General features: G+C 28.6%; 1 protein-coding gene across 1 annotated transcript in view; it reads left to right on the top strand.

Moving 5' to 3' along the window:
- The window catches only part of LOC119680266 (myosin-6-like), a 71,709-nt gene that overhangs the window by 45,488 nt on the left and 653 nt on the right, over positions 1-25,568 (top strand). The gene's annotated exons all lie outside the window — the stretch shown is intronic.

Genomic DNA, 25,568 nt, shown 5'->3' on the forward strand with positions numbered 1-25,568 from the left:
AATAATATATGTAAATAATTAAAAAAAAGTATAAATAATGTTATATGTAAATAATTAAAAAAAAAATATAAATAATAATTATATACGTAAATAATTAAAAAAAAATATATTAATATCTAAAAGAAATCAAAAATAAAGGAAACAAATACCAAAGGTAAAAAAATATAAAAAAAAAACCAAAGATAAACAAATACAAAAATATATATAAAAATTTATAAATACATAAACACAAAAATATATAAATACAATAATATACAAATATAAAACTATATAAATACAAAAATGAATAAATAATACATATAAATACAAAAATTAATTAATATAAAAATATATAAATACAAAAATTTATAAATATTAAAAACAATATAAATATTAAAAACAGTATAAATATTAAAAACAATATAAATATTAAAAACAATATAAATTTATAAACATTATAAATATATTAAAATATTACATATGTATATTATAAGAATATGTGTCAAATATGTTAATAGACAAAATTTAGGAATGAATTTTGAGAAAGTTATTTAACCACAGAATTTTCTAAATTGGTCCAAATTCATATATACATAAAGAAAAAAAAACCTCACAAAAGCCGATAAAAAAAGCCCCATAACAACCGTTGGACGCTACGAACTCCCATTTGCAGAAAACAAACAATAGTAATAATAAACAACGAAGTTTACATGTGCTTTTTGTCAACTGCGACGCACTTTTTGTTTTTTTTTTTTATACCGAAGTAACAGACGACTTCGTCTTTTTCTTTTACTTAATAAAGCAACAAACTACGCATCACTGCAACATCGTTTAAGGGCGGGAAAATCAAGCAGCAACAGTGTTACGCAGGGGGACATGCATTCACGGCTTAACCATTAATGGTGCTATATAAGTGGTGAACAAAACACAATAAACACTGCAACAACTTGGAACAAACAAGACACATTTTCAAGTTTTACCAGTTTGATGATAACATTTAACTTTGCCTGTGCCAAGCTGTTGCAATGTAGGGCTTTTTAAATGTTACGTCATCACGTCATAGTTACTGCGTAAAAATTCTTTCACATGCGAGAAGAAGAAGACCTACCAAAATTTAAATTAAATTGTGAAAGATTTGGTTTATTTATTTTTACTGTAGATTTAGTTTTTCTATTTATAAAGTATTTAACCAATTTTTGCATATTAAAAAATGATCTTTCAGGATAAATAATTATTTTCTATGTTTGAATATTCTTGAAAGGTTTACTATTATGTTACTATTAGTAGATGTAGAGACTAAAAAGTAGAAGAAAATAAATGGTATTATTTTTTAGAAGCGAGATTTTGGTTTCGAAAGCGCGTTAGTTACAAAAAAAAAAAAATTTTTTTTTTTAACTTATTAAATACAAATCTAATCATTAGCAGTTGTACATACATATATCGTTAAAATTTTAAATTATTATAACCTAATTATCAAACAAAATAATGCGAAGATATTTCAATATTTTACAAAGCAATATGATTTTTTTTTATTTGCAATTAAATATATTTATGTATATTAATATTTATTAATTTTAATTGATTTATAAATTAATACAAATCGAACGTAAAATTAATTTCAACAACCGTTAATTTTCAAGAATTGATTTTGACTATAATCTATTCTCGTTCATGCTTTCGCATTTCAATTTGGTTATTTAAATAAAGGCTATCTCAATCAGTCATTTATAGTAGAAAAGGTTGAAATAGAATATATAACCCAAAATTCAGACGAAATTTAACATACATTCACATAACATAATCATATTCAATGACGTGTTGCACATGTTACAAACAAAAAATATATAATATTAAACAAAAACAATTGAAGATACCATAACGGTCAGTCAATGCTACTAATTAAAAAGAACACAACCACTTTTTTGCATTATACCGGTATACATCTTTCCTCAAGTTATCAATAATTTTATTTTTTATTACCACACACAAAATTATTTTAAACTCTGCTGCGTAAACTTTTTAATTAACTGTTGTAAATTTGCAAAACACAGTTTAAAAAAAATGATAATAATAAAAAAAAAAATTATTTATAAATAAGAACGAAATTTAACCATAAAATCTAACGGTTTTTTATTACTCAAGATAATTTACCTTTATGAAATTGTTCCTCTTCTTCCTTCGCTTGTTGTATATGAGAACACAACCACATCATCCATCCGCAGCAAAGCAATCAAAAGAAATTCGCTGCACACCAATAGCAAAATAAAGAACGCAAATGATGCTGCTTTGCTGCTGAATTTGTTGCAATAACAAAAATATATTTATGTGCAGAAGTGAATTCTTGCAACAAAAAAAACAAAAGGCGATAAACAGAATAAGGAAGAGCATCAACGAGTATTGTAAAGTTCGTAACAAAATCAAAAAAACCACGAATTTACCGCACCCACGGCGCAAGCAAGACACGAGTAGGTCGAGTCTGTGCAATAAACAGTAATTTACTTTATATTAGGAAATTTATTTGCAAATTTTTTTTATATATACTTTTTAAATTATTTGGCACTAATAGTGATTATTTAAAAAAAAATGAATGTTATTAATTTCTAAATCAAACTATTGTCTGATTTGTTTTAAGTTATATTACATTCACCAATTGTTTAAACAAAAAAAAAACCCTTATATACGAGATAAAAAAAAAAACAAAAAAAATAGAACACTACACAAATATAAAAAAAAACTAAAGCAAAATATTGAGAACTGTTAACACAAAAACAAAAAAAAACTTCGCGACGTTTTAAACCAAAGGACAACCGACACTGACGAATGCGCACGCACAAATGAATGTTTCAAAACCAGCTTCCTTGTTTTTCCTGTGCGCAAATAACAGAATAGAGTTATTTCATTTTGCTGTACATTTCTCGGTAGTTAACATTAAACGCTCTCACTGTAATGTAAATAACATAAATGATATTGCTGAAATGTATGCATACATAATATGCATGTATTACATATATGTTAGAGGGTTGCTCAAATCTGTTTTGTATGTATGAAAGAATAACATTTTGAAAATAAAAATTAACATGTCTTGCAAAATATTTTTTGCAAATTATAATATAATGTAAAACATTATTTATTTATAATCGAAAAAACGGCGAGAAAGTAATATTATTAACTATTTTGTTGTGAATTTTTTAGTACGCTGAAGTTTAACTTTAAGCCATACTGTCGTCTTATTACTTTATTTAACAAATTTTGTTATTAGATTTAACTGTTATTGACTTTCAAAAACATAACAATATATATATTTCTATATGTTTGATACTATATGGTATATGATGTACAGAACAGATTTTCAGGAGAGTTTATTGTTTAAAACTGCATTTAAAATTTATAATCTTATATAATGGGAAGGAAAGGAAAACTACTAACATTATCACACTGGAAAACTTTTACCAAACAGTCCGATATTATTATATTCGCAGGTTAATTTTATTAATTTATACCTAATTAGGATCGTGAATCTTACAATTTTGCACTTTCAAATTCGATTGAAATATGAGGTAAAGTCTCAAACCTTGTTAAAACAATTCTAAATAAATTTAAAAATCACCAAAAACCAATTGAATACTACGAAATAAATATTTGGAGACTATATAAATATTTAGAAACTATATAACATAGTTAGGAAGTACTTCGATTTCTGTAGAGTTTCATTGGGTTTTTCTTTTGGTTCTCCTCTGTTTAATTTCAATCACAAATAATTTCGTTAAATTGTCTTACAAATTGTATAATTTTCACAATACATTAATGAAGTGTTTCTAACTGATATGATTCACTTGATAGTATTGAAAAATAGGACAATAAAAACTCTCAATTCTCAACAGATCTATCACAACTACATAAAAAGGATCAAAATATTACTGCAGGAATTCTAAAAGGACACTATATGTTAAATTTGAATTCAACTTACTCTAATGGAACTTAGATGCTTTGGAGGGAAGGAAAACTACTAGAAAAACACATGAAAGAATTATCTACATATGTATATATATTTTATATCTTTTTATAATGGGGGAAAGAATTAAACTCCGTAAAATAAGTTTAATATTATAATTTATTAAAGACATTGGAGTCAAAGGAACACATTGGATCCAAGAAAGTCTTTATATCACATTGAATATCCCCCGACTTTATAGAAATAATAATAATAATGAAATTTCTTTCTCATTAGATGACTTCATTATAACTACCAATTTTTAAAAATTTCTGTTTTTTTGAAATACTATTTAATGCTATCTAATCTTATCACATACATATGTATATAGTTTTGCTGTGTTTACATACTTACATAGATTTAAATAAAGCAATTATTGTTAGTTTAACCAAGAAGATCAAAGAAATAGTTTGTAATAATACTAAATGTATTAGAAATCACAAGATTTTGGTATAAAATTATTATTATTAAATATTATTTGTATGATTATTTAATATAATATAATTATGAATATTAACATTACCAATAGGTTAAGCATTTTAATTATATATGTAGACGATGTACAATATCATCATAAAAATGTCATATATTGTCATATTGCATATTATAACTAGAAATATACCGATTACAAATATGAATCATATGACAAGTGTAAATATGTTTTTAATAGTCATATATATTTCAGTTTTACAAATTTTTTTTGAATTTATATTAAATAGATAATGTGTTCAATTTGCAATTGTATTTCAATCGCAGGATAATTATAATAGTTAATATAAGATAAAAGATACAGGTAACAGCCTTATTCACAATTCTGTCATATTTAATGTCATGTATTATTAGCGTTTATATGTTGCGACTCTTTTGTGTGAATCGTTCTATATATGACCCTGATTAGTCATCATATAATTCAAGTCAAAATTTATGCACAGGCAATATTGTGCACCCTGTTGCCAGTTTATAAAAGCATTCAAGTTTCATGTTATTACAACAGACACAAAGAGCAAGATCAAAATGTTATTAACATTTTAATATTGAGAAAAATGTTATTTAACGTTCATTTTCTAGGAATTGAGAGATGTTATTCAAATTTTGAAAATATAAATTAACAGTTAAATTATAAGAAAATATATATTGTTATATACATTATTTATTTATATTTTGAATATTATATTGATGTAAAATAGTATTAATTATTATTCAGATTAAGATATTTTTGTAATTTATAACATTTTTGCTATCAAAGAGAATGCGCAAATTCTATTTCATTTTTTTGTTCAACAGCCTAAATTTTTTTTATTTTGGCTGGCGTCATCTAGACGGATTGTTTATTATAACAAAGTTTGGATAATAATAAAAGTTTTTCAAAGAGATATGTTCAGAATTATTATGTACATATGTATGTACATTTATGAAAATTTCTGATTAAATATAATGTAAATATTAAAATAATAAATATCACCTTCCGGGTTCTTAGTACTAATTGCAGAGGCAAATGCATGTGTGTGCGTAATGTACAGTTTTAAACCTGGTATTTCCCAATTTTTGGCGCCTAAAATTGATTTGTTTAACTAGAAAATATGATACATTTTGTCGGAAATTGCCAAGATAAATTTAAATATAAATACATACATATATACATACATATGTATATAATAAAACATTAAGCACCACATTGTATATACATACATATACGTATATACATATGTAGGTATGTTTGTAATTCTAATATATCGTAATTCCTGAAATCATTATAATAAATTCAGCTTTTTGTTCGATGTCGTGTCTGTGTCTGATTGTTGGTGGCTATCATGAAAAATGTTCCAACTTTAAAGCCTGATATATGGAATAATTTACTGTATTGGTATATACAGAGAAAAAAGTTATTTAAAATAGATGTCTGCTAAATTTCGTTGACAATAAGACGTTCTATGGAATTTGGAAACATGAAATTTATGTACATATGTATATCTCTTCAAAAGGTATAAAAGAAACTTGACTGATGAGTGATATCTCTTTGAATCTATTCCGCTAGATATTAAGTCTTTTGCTCTAATCTCTCTCTCTCTCTTGATTACTAGAATGGGTTTGTATCCGCTCCACGCGACTTTAATCTTCCATATTCATTCTTAAGCGGTGGTTTTTAATGGGTTCAGGTGATATCTCTTTGTAACTTAAAAACCGAACCAACTCTTAATCCTGATGGTTAAACGGAGTGTCATAGAAGTAACGACATTTCTTAGTTTTATTCTGAAGCTACAGGAAAGCACCGTTGCATAGAATTGTGTAGCTAATTCTATCAAAATAATCCATGGATAAATGCCATGATTTCAACATGATCAGCGAAACAGTAGTTAAGTTTATAGTACTAGCTAGATAGTAGTTTATATGTAGTTGTACTGCAGTTTACAACATTATTTTCCTGTTGCATCTGGAGATACAGATGTAGATGTTACAATTCTTATTAAATTTTTGAAATTTGATCTCAATAACGATCTTTTGATCTTTTGATTATAGTATAATGATTATATGATTATAGTATAAATTTTAGTATTGAACATGAAGATTTGTAAGTATAGAAGATTTTGATAAAATATTCTAATAGGAATCACAATTTTTATTTTTTTACACTTTTTTAAAATTCATTTAAAAATTCATGTTGTTCAGGGTTAACTCCAATGACATATTATAAACAGACTTCATCTATTTAAAATATAATTACTTCAATATGCAAAAATTAAATACTTAGTATTTGGATAGTGTTTTATAGTTTTATGCTATTATTAAAAAAGATAAGTTAAAATTAAATGAATAATCAATTGTATCTCATATTTTTGTAGAAACTCTAAAATGATCACTATTCTATGAGTAATAAAAATGTTGTAACTATAATACACAAGTTACTACAACAATATCGTGTCACAAAGAGTGTAAAGTTCTGAAGTTAAGAATAATAATATTTGACCCCAGTAGAAACCTACATACAATTACTTCTTTGTGAGTTACCCTTCTGTGAATATAATTGAACTGCAAATGTAAACAAGTTACAAGTAATTAATAAAACATTGTGGGTAATAAAATTTAAGATACAGAAAATGATAATTTTAAATAAGAAACCAGCATTTAGATACATAAGTACTATGCAGAGTCCTTATAAAGCCAACTGTTCTAGAATTCATTTAAAGATCAAACGTTTCTCATTTTAGAGGTATAAGTAATAATTTCTAAGGATATGCAATGTAGCGTAAAGGACAAGGCTGCAATTTCTCTAAGAACTATATGTGCACGTTCAATTTAATTTTTATTGTATAAAATTTTAATTTTTTATTGTATAAAAGTTTTTCGAAAGGTGTGAACATTTAACCATTTGCTATGGTTCTTACATTTCCCAAGCAAAAAATCAAAACAAATCTAAACGCTTGATTGTGTTGTTGAAGGAAGCTGAAAAAATGAGAACTGACAGCAGCGGTAAGGATAATACCGGCATAATTTCAAGGAAAACAAGATTTGAATAAGCAAAACATTGGTGTCTTGCAGGCCTACAATTTGTTATGAAATACAAATTAAATTTATTAGTTACGGTGGATAATCATTTTTAAAGGTTGTTTATTATGAATTTCATTTAGCAAAATAAAGAAACTTCAACTATAATAACTAGATGCCCCTATTATTGCAGCTGTAATGTCAATACACAATAATACATACCAGGCATACATACATACATATGTATATGTACATATGTATTTACTATATGTACATACACACATACGGCAATAAACAATTTTGTACTACAAGATTGTGAAAAATAAAGCAATTTTATTTTTAATATACATATATAAATATTATATTATATAAATGCATCTGCATTTGTAGATTTCCTAAGGTATTAAAATTAACTTATTAAAGAATATATTGAAATACATACATACATACATATGTATGTCAAGAACTCTTAGATTGCTAGAAAAAGAAAGGATATACTTTTGTAGATTTCATTGAATTCAAGAAGATTGGTTTAAAGTTAGTTTTATTTTGCAACTTGTAAAAATTTTATGACAACTTCCTTAAGCACTAATAAAAATAATTAAGTTATTATATGTACATATGTATATGTATGTACATATATATGTATGTATGTATGTATCTGGGATCATGGTATAGCTGTCAATCCTGTACGATCGGTTCTGTATGGTTAGAGTCGTTGTCCTGCTGAAACAAAAAGATTGCCTCAAGCCCTAACATTCTAGTACATTCTTTAAAATTTGTTTTTAGTATAGTTAGATACCCATATTTGTCTATTGTATACATTCAAGTTTACCGACATCGTTCCTTGCCATACACCCCCAAATTATTGCGCCTCCACCATCATGTTTCAACGTTGATATTAAGTTTTGTTTACCATAGGCTTTACATGATTTTCTCCACAAAAGTTTTCTACCTTCGATTCCAAATATGCAGAATTTACTCTCATCGGAGAAAATAATTGTGTTCCAGAACTCTATAGATTTATTTACATATGTACATACATACATACATATACATATGCTTCCTTGCAAAGTTTAATCGTTTCAATCGTTAATCGTTAATTTTTTATGTTTGAACTTCGTTGTTGTTTTTTTTGGTTAAAATAAATCAGAAAACAGAAATCAATTTTGTGGCTGAACGCAGAATTTTTCTACTATGTGTATGTATGTATGTGTGTATGTGTATACAAATTAAAGTTTTAACAATAAACTATTTGAAAACTAATAATAATATGAGGTAATGATTTAAATACTAATTTAATTTTAATTTAATTTTTTTTAATACATGTCTATTTCAAATTATATGTAGCTTCCATACTAGGAAAAAAAATTCTGATTTGTTTTCAATTTTTACTGTTTTGGCGACATTTAGACGCTTGCATTTACTTGGAATCAGCACCAACCGTCGCATACCGTTTTGTTTCAAAATATTCTTGGAGCCAAAAAGGTTGTCGCTTATTATTCTATGCAAAAAAAAACTCTTTCGTTTTCAATGCATGCTTACCTACATTTACACAAAGGCATTTGTATGTATATGTGTGCATAAAGCCTGCACACATGCAGTGTTCAACTAAAAGAAAAATAGCAACAATTTTCAAAAGAGATGCAACAGCCATACAAACATATATGTATATGTATATTCCAAATTATTGGTGTGAAATTGATCTATATTTTTTTTTGATATATTGACGAAAAAGAAAAAAGTGAAAAAAGTATGTACATAGCTCTACAATAATGTTCATAGCTCTACTCTTCAACATGGGAAGGGGTTACCATCGCTTAGTATCTTCTCAGTACTCTAGCAAAAAATTTTAAGTACAAATTACAAGCATAAATAGTAATTATAATATTAATTCTACACACATATGAATGTACAAAATAGTACTTCTAATAAATTCTAATTATTTACAGAAGTATGGTGTTATTGGAGATATTTTTGGCTAATAAATATTTGTGATCATTTGTTTCTTATTCTTCAAATAATGGCAATAACTGCAAAACTATGATACGCTGCAAGTTAGACTGCTGGATCCTGCCATCAAAGTTTTTTAGAATAGATGACATTGCGAATAAAGAAGAAAATTTCATCTGCTATGGACTTCTTAGCATACATACATACATATATATCCTGCAGGCTCAGATCAAAGACGAATAGTTAGAAAGAATACTGTCGAACACGGTAATTTTAAAAAAAAAAACAAACAAATACATGCATACATCCATACATACATTCATCCAAAAACGACCACCGCAAGTTGCTAGTTTGTAACTCTTTCGTTTTGTATACAGCTAGGGACTGTTATGTTATAAAGATATAGTCAGAAATAAAAGTTTATATATACATATGTATGTATGTATGTATGTATGTATGTATGTATAAGTCTTTCAAATAAGGAGTTCAAAGAACAATGAAAATTTTATCAAAATTGTAAGTTTGCAATTATTTTATTTATTTAATTTTTTTGTATTTCATAAAATAAAAACAGAAAATATTTACATTATCGGAAATATGTACATATTTATGTACATACATATCATTTATCAGTTATAGGATTTTAAAATACTAATTCAACTGAATTTTGCATATAATATTCTAAAAAGGATGAAGTTCAAATGGATATACATATGTACATATGTATGTATGAGCTATATCTTTATATAAAGTGTTTTTATGATTATCAAACGAAACACAAAAAATTATCTTATAAAACTACAACTAATAAAAAATATTTAAAATCAATTATGTAAGTATTATTGGGTTGAAATAAATAAACAATTAAGGCTAGCAGATAGGGAAATTTGAAAAACTGACCCTACTCTTAATCACCAAAAAATCAAAAACGAATACTGAAGGTACTTATTGATTCCGTTAAGTTATCCTTAGATTACACTTCAACCTATTGGTACTGTGTGTTATCATGTAAAATTCTGCAACTTTTTAAAATACTTATTACCGTGAGGTCCTGCAGCTAACTAAGATTATTTAGGCGGTAAGTTCCTGTTATGTGAAATCTTCGTCTTTCCACTGTTATGGTAAGAAATATTAAAAAGAAGACGCGATCTTCTAGCATGAATACTTAGCATGAATACATAAGTGTTAAAAACTCTCAAGCAAATCCACTGCAAAACTGTCTTTATGGGTCATCTGAAATTGTGAGATTTTTAAACTGTATATTGTTTAGTTCTGCAATTAAAACTATTCTAAAACTATTCTGTTCAGTCAGCACTGACATTATTGGTCTTATGATTTCACCTCTTATCGAAGTCCTTCTGATAGTTTACGTTGGAAATTAATATTATAACACATATAAAATACTATTATTGATGTGTGTAATGATTTTTATTAACACCGTGTTTTTGTGGACATAAGTTGTGGCACATCAAAGATACATATGAATGATGCATGTCTGTTGTAGTATCGCACAACTTTCATGTCAGCTACCTTAAATACTCGTACATATGGTCATAATTAATTGTACTGGAATTGAGTTCATCAAAAAATTATTTTTCTTTTTTTTAACATTTTTAAAATTGATGATTTAAACACCTTTTCTCTTAATAAAAGAATTACTGTGTGTATGTGAGTATCTGTGTTTATAAATGCACTTGCCGTAGTAAATAATGCAGGTTAAGATATATACATATGAGCATACATACATATATACAACAAAGTAAATTTATATAATATGATAGACGGACATACATATGTATATACTTGTATATATATTTTGTCTGCATTTTATGCCTGTAATTATCATCTGCGCTGTTTGTTTGTCTGTTTGTTATTTTGCAAGTTGTTGTTGTTTTATGTTTGTTGTAAGCCGCAGGCACGGGTTAAACTCATTAACAGCGATGATGATGGTAAAGTTTACCATTTATATATATAAATATATTGATATATACATACATAAATGCAAGTACCATATGTGTCTGATCTATAGTAAGTATAACATACGAACTATTCACTGAAGTCCTTTAGGTTTTACTGTGGTTTTATTTAGATACTTGCCAGCTTATATGTATGTACATACATATATTAGTAAGTCTGGCTGTCTTGACTTGTCAGGATAAAATTTTCTTTCATTTCAATTTACCTTGGTTTTTTTGGTATAGTAGTTTTAATTCGTGGCTCAAATACATACAAACATGGTCTTCACCTGCTCACAACTTTTTTGACTTTTTTCAACAATGATTTTTAATTTTTGTTTTTAATTAATGATACCGCAAAGTTGCACATGCCAAGTTTAAACCCAAAATTTTGGCCCGATTGCAATGGCTAATTAATCATTTATTACCGAAATTCAAAACGGAGTGCATATGTGCATGTTCTAAGGCTCGTGCTAAAGAAGGAACAGTGTTACATCACACTATCACATATTAAAGCATAAGCACAATTAATTTCGACACATTATACATTTCCGAAGTCCGAAGAAAGTTGCCTCTCTGTAATACTTTATTTGATTATTTATTTGATCAGCATTTCGTATAATAGTAAATTACGGAATTTTGATGTAAACAAAATATTCACACACAACAAATAATTCTACGTTCTCTATTATCACAACCAGCAGATATCAGTTATAAAACTAAGATATAAACAATATTGGAGTGTAGATAGGGACATACATACATACATACCAATGGTTTTAAAGATTTATCCATAGAAGCGTTATGTACTTTACTTAGCCTTTCTGTTATTAAAGTTAACAAATTTAAGATAGATAAAGTTTTTCCACTAAATTTCTTATATAGGTTAGGTTAAACCGGCGATCCCAGGGGGATCCACTTAGGCCCATAGGCCCATTGTGATACCGTATTATTTAGAACCCACGGGCTAAAACCATCCAGAACCTTTAACAAAGTTAACGATGCTACATAGAGGGAGTTCTCGAAGTTCGTCAAGATCCCCAAAAATTTAAGGCGACGCCGTGCATGTGCCGGACACGAAGAAAGCAGGTGAGAGGCACTTTCGTCATCCTCACCACAACTGCGGCAAAAATGGTTGAACGGTAGATTCAGTCTCCTAACATGATTACCTAGAATACAATGACCTAAATTTCTTATATAAATACAGACAGGTTTGCAAAATGAAACTTTAAGTTTATGTTAGTGGAACTATGTGAAATATCTCTGCGGACGTTTCTAATACCGAAAATATTATATTTATCCTGCTTTTAATACGCTTACAATCACAATAGTTTAACTTTATTAATGTATCTTTGTTAATTGTGTCAGTGTGAACGTATTAAATGTTACGGTAACACAATTAGCCTTTCCTGTTTTTAATTATGAAAATATTATGTTAAAACATTTTTAATGTGAGAACCACGTTTTTAAGTATGTGTTAATTAAAACAAAGAAAACATATCGCGACAAATTTCATCCAAAAATAAGTGTCAAATAAAAATATTAAACATAATTTTTAAAATTGTTAAATAAAAATAGTGCTCTTTTTGAATTTGGGTTTTATCTTACATTCTATACTATTTCATTTCATTTAAAAAAAATTTTTTTTTTGGTATTTTTGTTTATTTCCCTGTATGTCATTTGAGTTGATGTAGTGTAAACACATTTTATGTTAATTGTGCATTTATCGATGGTTGATATTCAGTAATTGTGATGTGTAAACATTACAGTATACCTATTTTAAACTTCATTTAACTACATCTAAGGCCGTGTGCGAGTTCAAGTAAATTGAGGTAAAGTGAATTAAAATTGCTAGGGATTTTTTGCACTGCACTTATGTAAATATTTATTTATTTATATTTTGTTCTTAATTATTATTTTTGGTTAGAAGTTTTCAAATTTATTTATTAAAGATCTTATGAAATTTTCACAATGGTAATACCTAATATACCTAATTTTTATCTAATTTACCCTACTCAAAATTCTGGTAAATACCAATATTCGCTGCCATACCGACATTATTTACAATTTTTCTCAATTTACTATCAATTTACTCGAACTCGCACACGGCCTAAATATAATTTTCCCATATAACTGCCATATAACGGAGTGTTTCTAATGAGAAGATTTACAAAAAATTAAGAATATGGTTTTAATTTACTATGTACTACTGGTATTAATGAAATGTACATTATCTCTTATTAAAAATCTATTTCTAACTTTTTATGAGTTTAATTTTGAATTCTACAAGCCATGTATGAATTTTAACTGAAAACTGATTTTCGACAAGGTTTTATATTGGAAGAACCAATGTATGTATATAGTACATTTATTATGAAGAACATTTTTAATTTGTATTTCTGGAGTTCTTTTCATCCTTACATATTAATTAAATTGGAAAAGATTCCCACCAGCATAAGGTTTTTAAAATGCTGCTGTAACTCACAGATACACACTTCAGTAAATATTGAAAGGATTATTTCGGCACATAATAGAACAAATCACCCAACACCTGTTATTTTTAAAAAAATAAGACTTTATTCATACATACAAACTCATATTATTATTATTGTATACCTTGGGACCCCTGAGTGTTTAGACATACATATGTACATACATATATATTTCTCTGCTTTGTGTACATTTAACTCGTGCGTGTTCGATATCTGTCAGTTGCATACACAGGATATGTGGAAAAAAATATATGTATGTAAAAAAAATGTCTGAAGTGAAGGTTAGAGCAGTTAGCTACAACCTGTTGGATTTATTTGCAGTAAGTTGTAGTTTGTCTATACTTCGCTCCACATTTTTTATTATTGGTGGTATTGTGGTGTGTTTGTAACTAGGAATGCTAGTATTTGTAATCATGCTGTCGTGCTCCGCAAGCCATCTAAACTTGACTCTGTCATAACCAAAAAGCAGCAGGCAACGTAGAAAGAAGTTAGTTTAATAATAAATGGTCTCACAGGTAAGAAACGACAAATTAAAAATTATTGCACGCTCTAGTTTTTTTTCGAATAGTGGCGGAGCTACTCAAGTAGAAATGCAGCAATACTCACAGAGTCTGACAGTGAAGGCAATAAAGCTAATTTCTGCATTCCATAATTCCAAATAAGATCCTAGTAGAGCATTGCTCTTTTTAGCTTCTCCCTTTATTTTGTTTTATTTTATTTGTTTTAATTTAATAAATTAATTTTTTTATTATATAATGATATACTTATATATGATATACTTAACCAATTTAATTTATTTGCCTAATGGTCCTACCTGGGTTTACAAGTAGCTCCTATGGAAAGTTTCACTAACTTAGCTCAAAAAATGAGTGACTTTTTATACCAATATCCAGCCAAATATATACTCGTAGGTAAGTATATAGGTAATCAGACAATTGAATATATATGTTACATAGGCAGACAGATTCAGTAATGTGCGTTATTAGTAAATCGACACGTTTCATTATCATTATCATTATCAAGATGGACATATGCAGTGGTGTAACACTTTATTAGACGTTTCTTTTTTAGCTACTAGCGACAATAACTTGAAAAGTTATGATGGAATACCCCTAGCTTAGCCCTATATAGTCCTATAATCCAGTCGCTTGTGTTTACTTAGTTTTTTTTAGAAATCTCCATTTTGTTAGTCTTGATCAAGTTTAAGAATTTAGTTCGTAGTCTTGATCAAGTTTAAGATTTTATATCGGAGATCTAATAACTTATACACTACTATAGCGATTTTTACCTGACTCTGTTTGACTCGGCTAGCCGAAGTAATTCTCATATTTTATTAGTTTTGATTGATTTGATTGATTTTATTTATAAACAATATTCTAGATGTTATAATATCGATTTTATAATTTTCAATAAGATTTGTTTTAAATAATATGACAAAATTTCAAACTCTGTAAGGAAAATAAATGTGATATATTATATATCAAATTGATATATGACATGACCAATCAGAAAAAGTACAGTCCTTAAGAACTCTATTCACTCTATTTATTGCTATCACTTGATTATGGGTTCCGTTAAGTTACTTTTGTTGTAGTCTGAAATAAAAGAAGAAAATATAGAATGCTTTACTATTACAACTTATTCCTCGAAGTATTTTATTGAAAGTTTATTTACAATTATTTATTCAGTTTCAGTTCTATTTTCACTGTATTATGACGATTTTACTTAACCAATCATGTCTCAGGCCTAAGAGAGCCTCATCTGTGATCAAAAACACTTTTGGGTTAGAGTAGCTACTAATGGTATGTATCAGAAACGAAATAAATTTTAATTTGCTATTATTAGGAAAAAAATTGTTTTTCATTTATATTCTTATTTTTATATTTAATGTTTTTAAAACACCTCAAATTTTAAATTATATTTAAGTTTTGTATTCAACACTTCACTATTATAAGAACCAGCTGATATTTTACCGAATACCGAAGAAATTATCAGACCTGATGTCTCGTTAATCCGTTACGTTAACGTAAGGGTTAGTGACGATATTATTTTACAAATGCAAATACATATAAAATAGTATCACTTTACCGACTTACAGAATACGTCTGAGGACGCCTAATATGCTCTTAGTTCTGTTATAATGAGTGTCAAGTTTATAAAAAACAACGATATCAAAATTTTATCCGTTTTAGGCTCTTATAATTTTGCAAGAAATAATGGGAAATAATACAATTTAGTGTAATAAATTCAATCAAATTTATAGGAATAGAAATAAATTCTAATAGAAAAATTTTCTAATAGAAATAAATATCAAGAGTAATTAATAAAAATTAAATGGTAAGGTGCACTATATAAATATAACAAATTTGGATTAGGAAATAGAATTAGTCATACTATGCGATAATAATATTTTTCAACAGTTTTAGGTTAATTTGAGGCCGTTGAGCTCAAATCAGTAACTCGTTTTTCTACTTTCTGGGTCACTGGCAACAATGGGTTAAAGTTTAATATGCGAAGTTTAATATGTAATTGAGGTTTAAAAGAGTTATTAAATAATATTTTGAATTTATAAAATATGAATTTCATGTCTTCAGTAAACTTGCTATGTAAAAATAGATAAATATACACATATTCTTGGATATCTTGGATATCTACAAATCTTCCTCCTTCTCTCTCAAAGGCGGGGTTTTTCAAATATATATTAAAATCATTATTTAGGAGAAAATGGTTGCAATTGTAAGTTCAAAAAAAAATCAAAAAAAAATTATTTCAATTGCTAAAACAAGAAAAGGAGGTTGTACCATTTGTTGAAACCATTGGTCCATTTTTAATTAAATGGCAATAATCAAAACGTTGTAATTATTACTTATGTTAAAATAATTATATAAAATGTGATGAATGCAGTAATGATACAAAAATTCACATAAATCTAAGATTTCCGTTTGAGTTACTCACATCATGTTTTATCTCAACAAATATTTCTACTACAGCTTCCTCCCCAGTTCAAGAAACAACATTTTTACAGAACTTATGTAGAAACAGAAACGAAGAGCCATTTAATAATATTAAATATGGTGGGAGCGCAAAACAAGGTTTAAATTAAATGCACTGAATTATAGATATTTTGGTAACTTAACGAAGTAATTGAGTTTTTGGCAGTATACGAAGCAACAAAAAATGTATCGAAGGAAGGATGCATTTCAGAAAAACACCTGTCGCACAAAATTTATTTAACTGCGGAAAAGTCTGATGTCTACTGCAAGCTGTTATACATTTTCGTTTCAATGTCGGCTTCAAATCACTTCTCACTCCTTCACATCCGCCAGATACGAAAGCCGCCCGAAAACTTTTCTCGCAGGTAGCTGCAGTCAAGCTTCAAAATATTGAATGAATGCGGTTGCATCTGCCAATTTTTGGTTGCAATTTGCAACATATGTATCCATCTTTTCCTTAATTTTACAATCTCTCACATGTTCTTATTTGTTTTGGCATCTTTTGTTTCTTCTGTAGCTTGTTATTGTCTTAAAACCACATTGCAAGTTTATTTTTGGCCAAAAAAGGCATTTTTACTTCGTACGCTTTTTTCGGTAACAAATGAGCCTAGCCAAGTCATAAAGTTTGTTTTAAGTAGCTTAAAAGGCTTCGTAGTGGACTGGACCGTGTGAAGCAAGAGGCTAAGATGTTATGCCACAGTTTGGGCAATGTCTGTAGAGACAGTTTGAACAAATAAACTAAATTTGAAATGATTTCAAAGCGTAGATACCAACAATCAAGTTTACTTGGTCGAACTGGCGACTGAGGCAAAGCACCTACACAATAAAATCAGGTTATAATATTAAGATTTATAAAATCATAAGAAGAAGAGGATTTAAGAGTGCTTTGGAACTTAAAATATAGCTTACTATACTCGTAAGCAGAATTAAAATGTAGCTAACCTTTAGAAACGATCTAGAGAAGTTTGGATTTATTCCTAAGTATTTACATCTCAATTCTAGATAGAAAATCATTTTCCATTTATCATTAAATCATTATATCATTAATAATAAACTCTAAATAATTTGAGGTTTTTTATAAAATAATTTTCTAGAATAATAATCTAAACAAATTATCATTGTGATCAGACAGACTAAGAAATTTTGGTCAGCTTTAAAGAAGAATATTAAAATTTTCAAAGATAAGTATTGTTCGGTGCTTAGATATGCATCGATAGAAGCCACTGGTAGCCCGTCTCATAAAAGATGAAGTCTGAAAGAGTGGTTGTTGTGTATTAGATATGTATACTCAGCAATAAAGACATTCAGAAAACCAGAAATAAAACGAAACTTTCAATCTTTCCTTTAGTCCTTTGAATAAGAGGACTTAAATAAAATTGAAATGTTTAATTTAGTACTAATCTTTGTTTGAAAGAGGTTTACTTCTTAATTACCTATGTAAATTGTTTTTATCTTCAGGTTTATAATTTTCTTTACCTACGTGGATATAGGAACCTTTCTTTTTTTGCTTCACAAAAAAATCAATGTTTGAACATATCTTCGCCCTCGAATCCCAAAGTGTTTCATTTATTTTGATAAAGAGCATGTTTAATTTGTCAAGATTTAGATAATCATTATTAAATATTAGTTACTAAAAAGTTTAATTAGACTTTACAAGAATCTCCGCCCTAGACTACCAAACTGGTAATTCTCTACTTATGAAGAATATGTTGAATTTGTCGAGATGTGTGTATAAGACGCATTCAATATAATAATGACAACCTCACAATACTTATATATACTTGATTAATATGAAGACGTGAAATGATATATTTACGTATGTCTGTCCGTCTGTCTTTTGTTTTTTTTTGTAACGAAAACAAAGTCAGTGTGATATTTCAACCCACTAAAATCATTCCGACATTCGACGTTTTGCCCTCTCGGGATTAGCGATTTGATATTTCGTCAAGAATCCGGAAGAAGTCCAGAGCACGAAGCTCAAACGTCTGTTTTTTGTCGTCATTTTGTCAATTAACTACATTTTTTCAACTAGTATGGTTTCATTTCTTTTTGTTGCAGTTGTATCAGAGCAGCTGTTCTTTTTGGGAACGCAACATCAACTTATGCTAACTGTGAAAGAGCAATAGATTGGCTACTTATAATTCATAAAAATGTGCATATATATTTGTAAATACAGTCAAACTTCCATAATTCGAAGTAAAATTTTGCAATAAAAAGGTTCGACTTATGGAGACTTCGAGTTAGAGAATTTTTTTATTTTTTTTATTTTTGGAAGAAACTAGAATTACATTTTAAGATATTTATTTATTTGCAATCAAAGCACAGAAGCTGTAGTGAAGTATAGTATTCAGAAATTAGGGTTTGGGACTTTAATTTTTTTCTTATTTTCAGTAAAAAGAGATTCCATTTTATTCATACTCTTATCACTATCACTTGTAGTATCATTCGTTTACAAATATAAATTCAGAATTTTGAATTCACTCTTGAACCCTCATCATCACTTTCTGTCGCGCTTAGAATTGGATCCAGTAATTTAGAGCTATAGTGCTCAATAATATCGTCATCTGTAGGAAAACTTGATGTACAAATTTCATTGTCACGCTTAATATAATCGTTAAGTGTAGCAATAGAAGTTAATTTATTAATTACTTTAGAATATCTTTGGCAAAGTCCCAGCGGCTGGCATTTTCACAAAGAAGGAACATAAGAAAGAAAAAATTAAACATTTGGAAAAAGGGACTTGCCCTAACAGCAAAATGCATTTATACTTAAAAGAAAAATTCGACTTATAGAATGCACTTTCTCCATATTCCTATCGACACGGAACAAAATTTTTGTTCGAAATATAGAGAAATCCGAATTATAGAGGTTCGAGTTATGGAAGCAGAATTGTATGTAATTTGCTTTCTAAAACCTTGGTGCACTGTTTATAGAAAATAAGAGTTATACAGGTTCGCGACCTATGGAAGTTTGACTGTATGTATATAATTTGGGTTTTAATAACAAGAAATCTGTTAAATTCGCTAAAAAAAGTTTAAGAGTAAAACATTACTAATGCAATATTGGTTTAGATGAAATCAAAAATAATTATATTTTATTTCAGTTTTTTGGAGTATATTAAGAGAATATACATATATACTTACTTAGTCTAATCTAATGTAATTATTATTACAGAAAAATCAAACTTATTCACTTAAATTTAAACTAAAAATAACTATATAATGATACTATCTATAGGACATTTAAGTGGTGTGTTTAATTTTGTGACAATTTGTTCTCATTGTCTCTGCTTAGAACATAAATATCATTCATATTTATAATTAATATAATTTATTACAATACGACTTTTATATAAGCACAGTTTTGGTAACCTATTAAAGGTGTTGAAACGATTAGATACTGTCAAAAGTAATGCGTATTGGCACTATCCCATCTGAACGATTGAAACTAATTACGGAGACAAGGCTTTCAGTTGTTATCGTAGATCCCATAAAATATTTTAATATATAAAAATGTTAAAAAATTGCCACAAAAGCTGTCAACGCCCATTAGAAGAGTACAAGTAAACTAAGTAATTATGTTTATAAATGCAACAATATTTTTCGTCTCATTTCAAAAGTCATGGAATGTACGCGTAAGTAGCGCTTTGAGAAAAAAAAACAGGGAAAGAAAACATATGATGTTGCAAAGTTGCGATTGCAATCGGGATTAGTAAACAACTCTACAGCGGTCTACTACTTGCTATGTCTTGAACTTGTGCAGACTAAGTTGGTTAAGTTTGTAAGTTGAAAACTGGTACGTGAAGCTTGAAAACCTCAAGTTAACACACAAACGTTTCTAATCGAAATGAATCGATTTGTTTGATGTATATGGACGACTCTTCTGCTCATCCAGTTATGTCATCTATATTCTAATTGCAGCTACACATGTACACTAACTGATTTGTCGCAATCTAATCTGCCTACCTTCTTGCATTTTTTTATAAGTTGAAATACTTTTAATTACTAAAATGTTGTAATGTACTCAGACCAGTTAAATGAAATTGATTCTCGTGTCTTGGCAAGAATTTTACTCTATTTTTTAGTGGCTTTTAAAATCTGGTCATAGTCAAGTCGCATCTCTTCAATTTTGCGTGATATTTGTTTACTTGTGGTTATGTGGTTATGTGGTCATGGTACTTGTTATGCGAAGATGGCATTCCTCTTTTCGATTATAGCCAACTTGCTTGCTGTTAATAAGGTGTAAAGTCGGTTCTAATAAATAGTTTTGTACGTTCTTCCTGACGTCCGTTGTTAGGTAGCAGAACAAGTTATTAGGTTTGCATATATTTCAATTTAATTAAAGACACATTTGAGCAGTTTAAGCAAAAATATAACGGATAATTTTTTAATATATTTGCTTTGGAGTTATACATTTTTTAGTCTAGTGACTTTGTGGTGCGACCACCTTTCGCCAGATGACAAACTATAAAGTATTTATCTATGAGATTAGATACAATAACTTAAGATAAGAGTAGACCCATTAACTACAATGCGTAACTGTCGTCATTAACTACCTGAAAAGCAGTTCAATAAATTGGTTTATTAAATTTAGAATTAGGATTATAGAAATGAATAAATTAAAAAATATTTATAGGACAATCATAAAGACAAGCTAACAAACATTTATTAAATCGTTTAGGCAGTAGAAACTAAAATCTCACAACTACTTAGAAAACCCGCACAGTATTCGATTTTATTTTATCTTTTCTTAAAATACCGAGAAATAAATCTAATAGGACCAAAAACATTCTGGTCTTAGAATTATATATTCATGTAGATATTACTTACTTACCTACATATTTGGTAGGCTTGCATAGTACCCTTCGTCTCCCAGCTTGATAAGCTATCTGATCCATAGATGTCAAGTATTTAACTTAATAAAAAATATTTTTAGTAATGTAACCCTTTCATATAATATGGTTCACTATTTCTAAAAAGCCAACAGTGGAAATTATGAATTTTCTAATTATGAAAACAGAATTTTTTAAATATATAAAGAACATATATATATACATGATGCATTACTAATTATTTTTATTTGTGTTTTATGGGAAGATCCAGATTAATGCTTACTAAAACGCAGATTTTGCGCTCCTACAGGCTCGTAGGACTCCTACAGTTCATTATCCGATACTTCTTGGCAATGTCTTCTCAACCCTATTGATCATTGTACAAACTTTTGCACTTTAAAACCAAGCAGAGTTTTAAAGTACTCTTTAAGAATTCTCTTAAAACGATCCATTAACAAAAAATCAAAATGTCTTTGCAGTGGAAATCATATACATACATATACATATAATATATTAATATTAGTATCAAAAAAGATACAGCGCAATAAAAAGTTTTCGGTTATAATGCAAACTAGTATTAATGGAACTACACTAAAATTATTAAAATTATTTATAAATCAAGAATCAAGAATTATTTAAAGCAGGTTTTCAACTAAAATCGGTAAACTGTCATCGTAACAGCTAACAGCACTAAAAACTGGACAATTATAAAACGGAATATAAAAAATTTCTTTAAAGTTTTAAATAAGCCAAATGTTAAAAATTTTAATCAATTATATGCAATAAGAGCGAGTAATCGGTAATACCAATTATTAAAAATCAAACCGTAAAGGTATAGTCCACTTAAATGCACTTTAATATATTGGATCATTGTAACCGTGATCAGATTAGATTACATTTTATAGATTAATCTTGATGCTTCGATCTTGTTTCAAGGTCCAATAGATAAATTTAACATGTTGGAACCTAATATATACGTACTATATGTAGTAGAGTGTATGTAAGGAAAACAACGATAAACAATATTATATAACAACAATTTTAAAAAAATTTAAAATTAAAAAATAAGTTTAAAATTTCAATACAAAAAATTGAGTAAACTACCCGAAAAATGTAATAAAAACTTGTTTCAATCAAGCGGAATTAGTATAGTCTGTCCAGGTATATTAATAATTAAAGAGTTCAATTAATAATGAATATTGTTTGGAATGTTATGCTATTCAAATCGGTTTTCAAATCTATAACATATAAAATAACAATTATATTAATTATTTTCTGCTTGATTACAGCGGAAGTCTTCAAACAAAGGATTCCGCTTATGATTCTTCTTTTTTCATGAATAAAATTAAATAAAATTTTTTGCCTAAAAATAATTACAAGAAGAAGAAGAAGAAGAAGGAGAAGGAGAAGAGGTAAAGCGTTATAAAAGGATGCGTAATGCTCTGTACTTAAACGATTTTATGTGTACAGATATTCGCCTTTAGTGGTCCGTGAAGCAAAAATACTTAAGAACTCAAAAAGGCGGAGTTGATGAGGATTAGGCTTTACAAACGCAGTTCAAATTCAAAAATTGGGATTCTGGTTTCCGTCTTCGCCACGCAGATAGATTTGAAAGATGCGAAACATAGCAGAGTATGAGGCATTGAGTTTGCTTAGCTCTCTACAAACAACAAGAAAAGGAAAAGGACGAATCTCTTTGTTATGTTGCCATAGAACGACAACGACAGTTACGAGTAAATAACAAACAAAACAACAACAGCAGATGTTTGCATATCGAAATTATTTTAAATAAAATATTTTAGAATGAAAATTTCGGCAGCAAAGTATGCAAGCCAGTGACGCAGGTAGTTTGAGCGTTCGGCCATGGGGTTACCTTTCAGCTACTCGAACCAAACTGAAGTAATCACGTGCATTTGGGAAGTATGAGTACACAAAAGGTTCTGAGACGGCACTGGCATGCAAATATTTGAAAATACGCGCAGTGAGGCGCATGCGCAAATTCATTATTCACAGCAAACTGGTCTTTGCCGGTCGGATTGCCTGTTGCATGTATCTCGAAGGCATTGCTGCCGGTTGGTTCATCTTTGCCAATTCCTTGGCTCTGCATTTACCTTCGCTTGCAACACTAAGTGTTTTTTCTTATTAAGGTTAAGGCTACGGGGACAATAGAACTTGATTTTTTTTTATTTTTGCAATTGTTTAATTACTTGGCAGTTATTTTCATTGAAAAAGATTATTTGACGAAAAATGTTCGAGGATTTACGCTATACATGATGGATAAGTTAATACCGGCAAAGGAAAACTGGTGCATAGATTGCATATGCTGATCTTTTTCTTTGGCTCACAGTTAGGATTATTTTAAACTCTGACCATCTGCTAAGCTTAAAGAAAATATGTTTTTGTCTACTTAGAAAAAGGTGAATAAGACTAGAGGATAATAATTTTGAAAAGAAAGATTATGTATGGTTACACTATTACAGTAAATTGTGAATGTTGGTATCAATACCCAAAAATAAGCTAAAATTTACGGGATACACATATTTATAATAGATGTGACTGATTTGTTTTCGACTATCTGCAAAATAGGTCAATACCGTTCTTAAGATTCCTCAAAAAATATGCTTCTACCTATTAATCATTAGTGTTGTTACGGTTAAATAAAGTTGTATTCCTATATAGACCATGTGCGAGTTCGAGTAAATTGAGGTAAAGTAAATTAAAATTTCTTGTGATTTTTTGCACTGCACTTGTATACCTTTTTTTTTGTTTTTCTATTGCACTAATTTATTATTTTTGGTTAAAAGTTTTCAAATTTATTTATTTATTTATTAAACATCTTATAAAATTTTCATAATGGTAACACCTAACTTTAGAACCTCTGACTTAATTTGTAGAAACAAATCTGAGGTGTCCAGGCTAATATCTGTGTTTACGGGACACTGGTCCATAGGAAGACATGAAGCTAGACTCGGCCTTCCCTGTGGTACTTCTTGCAGTGTGTGTCTACCAGCTCTTGAAGATATGACACCAGAACACCTGATGTGTTTTTGTCCAGGTCTGGCCAGAACTAGGTTTAAGCTTCTGAGGGCCTCCTTCTTCAACTCACTTAGCGATATCTCCAGCATTAGCATTAGCCAGATAATTACCTTTGTTAATGCCTCTGGCTGCTTCTAGGTTGACCCTCTATCTACTACCCACTATTACGAGGTTTTTTTGTGGATTCAAAAAAGCTTTGTCTTTTAGCTAATTGGGGAGGTTTTCTCCTCCCTCCACCAAAACTAACTAACACTTAACTTACCTAATTTTTATCTAATTTACCCTACTCGAAATTGTGGTAAATACCAACATTCGCTATCATACCGACACAATATACTATTTTCTTCAATTTACCATTAATTTACTCGAACTCGCACACGTCCATAGTATTTATAAATCTATTCAGGAGAGACTGCATGTAAGATTTATTTCAAAGTAACTAGAATATTAAAAAAATAGGTACTTTTAGTGAGGTCACTTATTAAGGTTACTATTACATTGGATACATAGAAGCTGAGTTATTTCATCTAACATCATAGTCAGTATATCAGTGCAAGGGTTTCAGATTGTTTTTACACCTACAACCACTTTCTTTGGATCGGTAAATGCACTCTGTTAAAAGGCGTAGGGTGTGCTATAAGATAAAAACGATAAATGGTCTTCAGTTAAAATGTAATTTCTTGCCAAAAGGTTTCACTTGATGAGAATAATTATAAATTGCATGAATAAACCTGTATATATAGATTGATATTTCTGAGAGGTTTAAATATAATATGTTTAGGTTGGAGTGCCGGCCTTGTTCACCAAAGCACACCTGAGCTATAGCCCGTTGTGGTAACACAAGTTATACTTCTT

Source organism: Teleopsis dalmanni, chromosome 2, assembly GCF_002237135.1.
Source record: "Teleopsis dalmanni isolate 2A chromosome 2, ASM223713v2, whole genome shotgun sequence".
In the NCBI taxonomy this organism is placed as follows: Eukaryota; Metazoa; Arthropoda; class Insecta; order Diptera; family Diopsidae; genus Teleopsis; species Teleopsis dalmanni.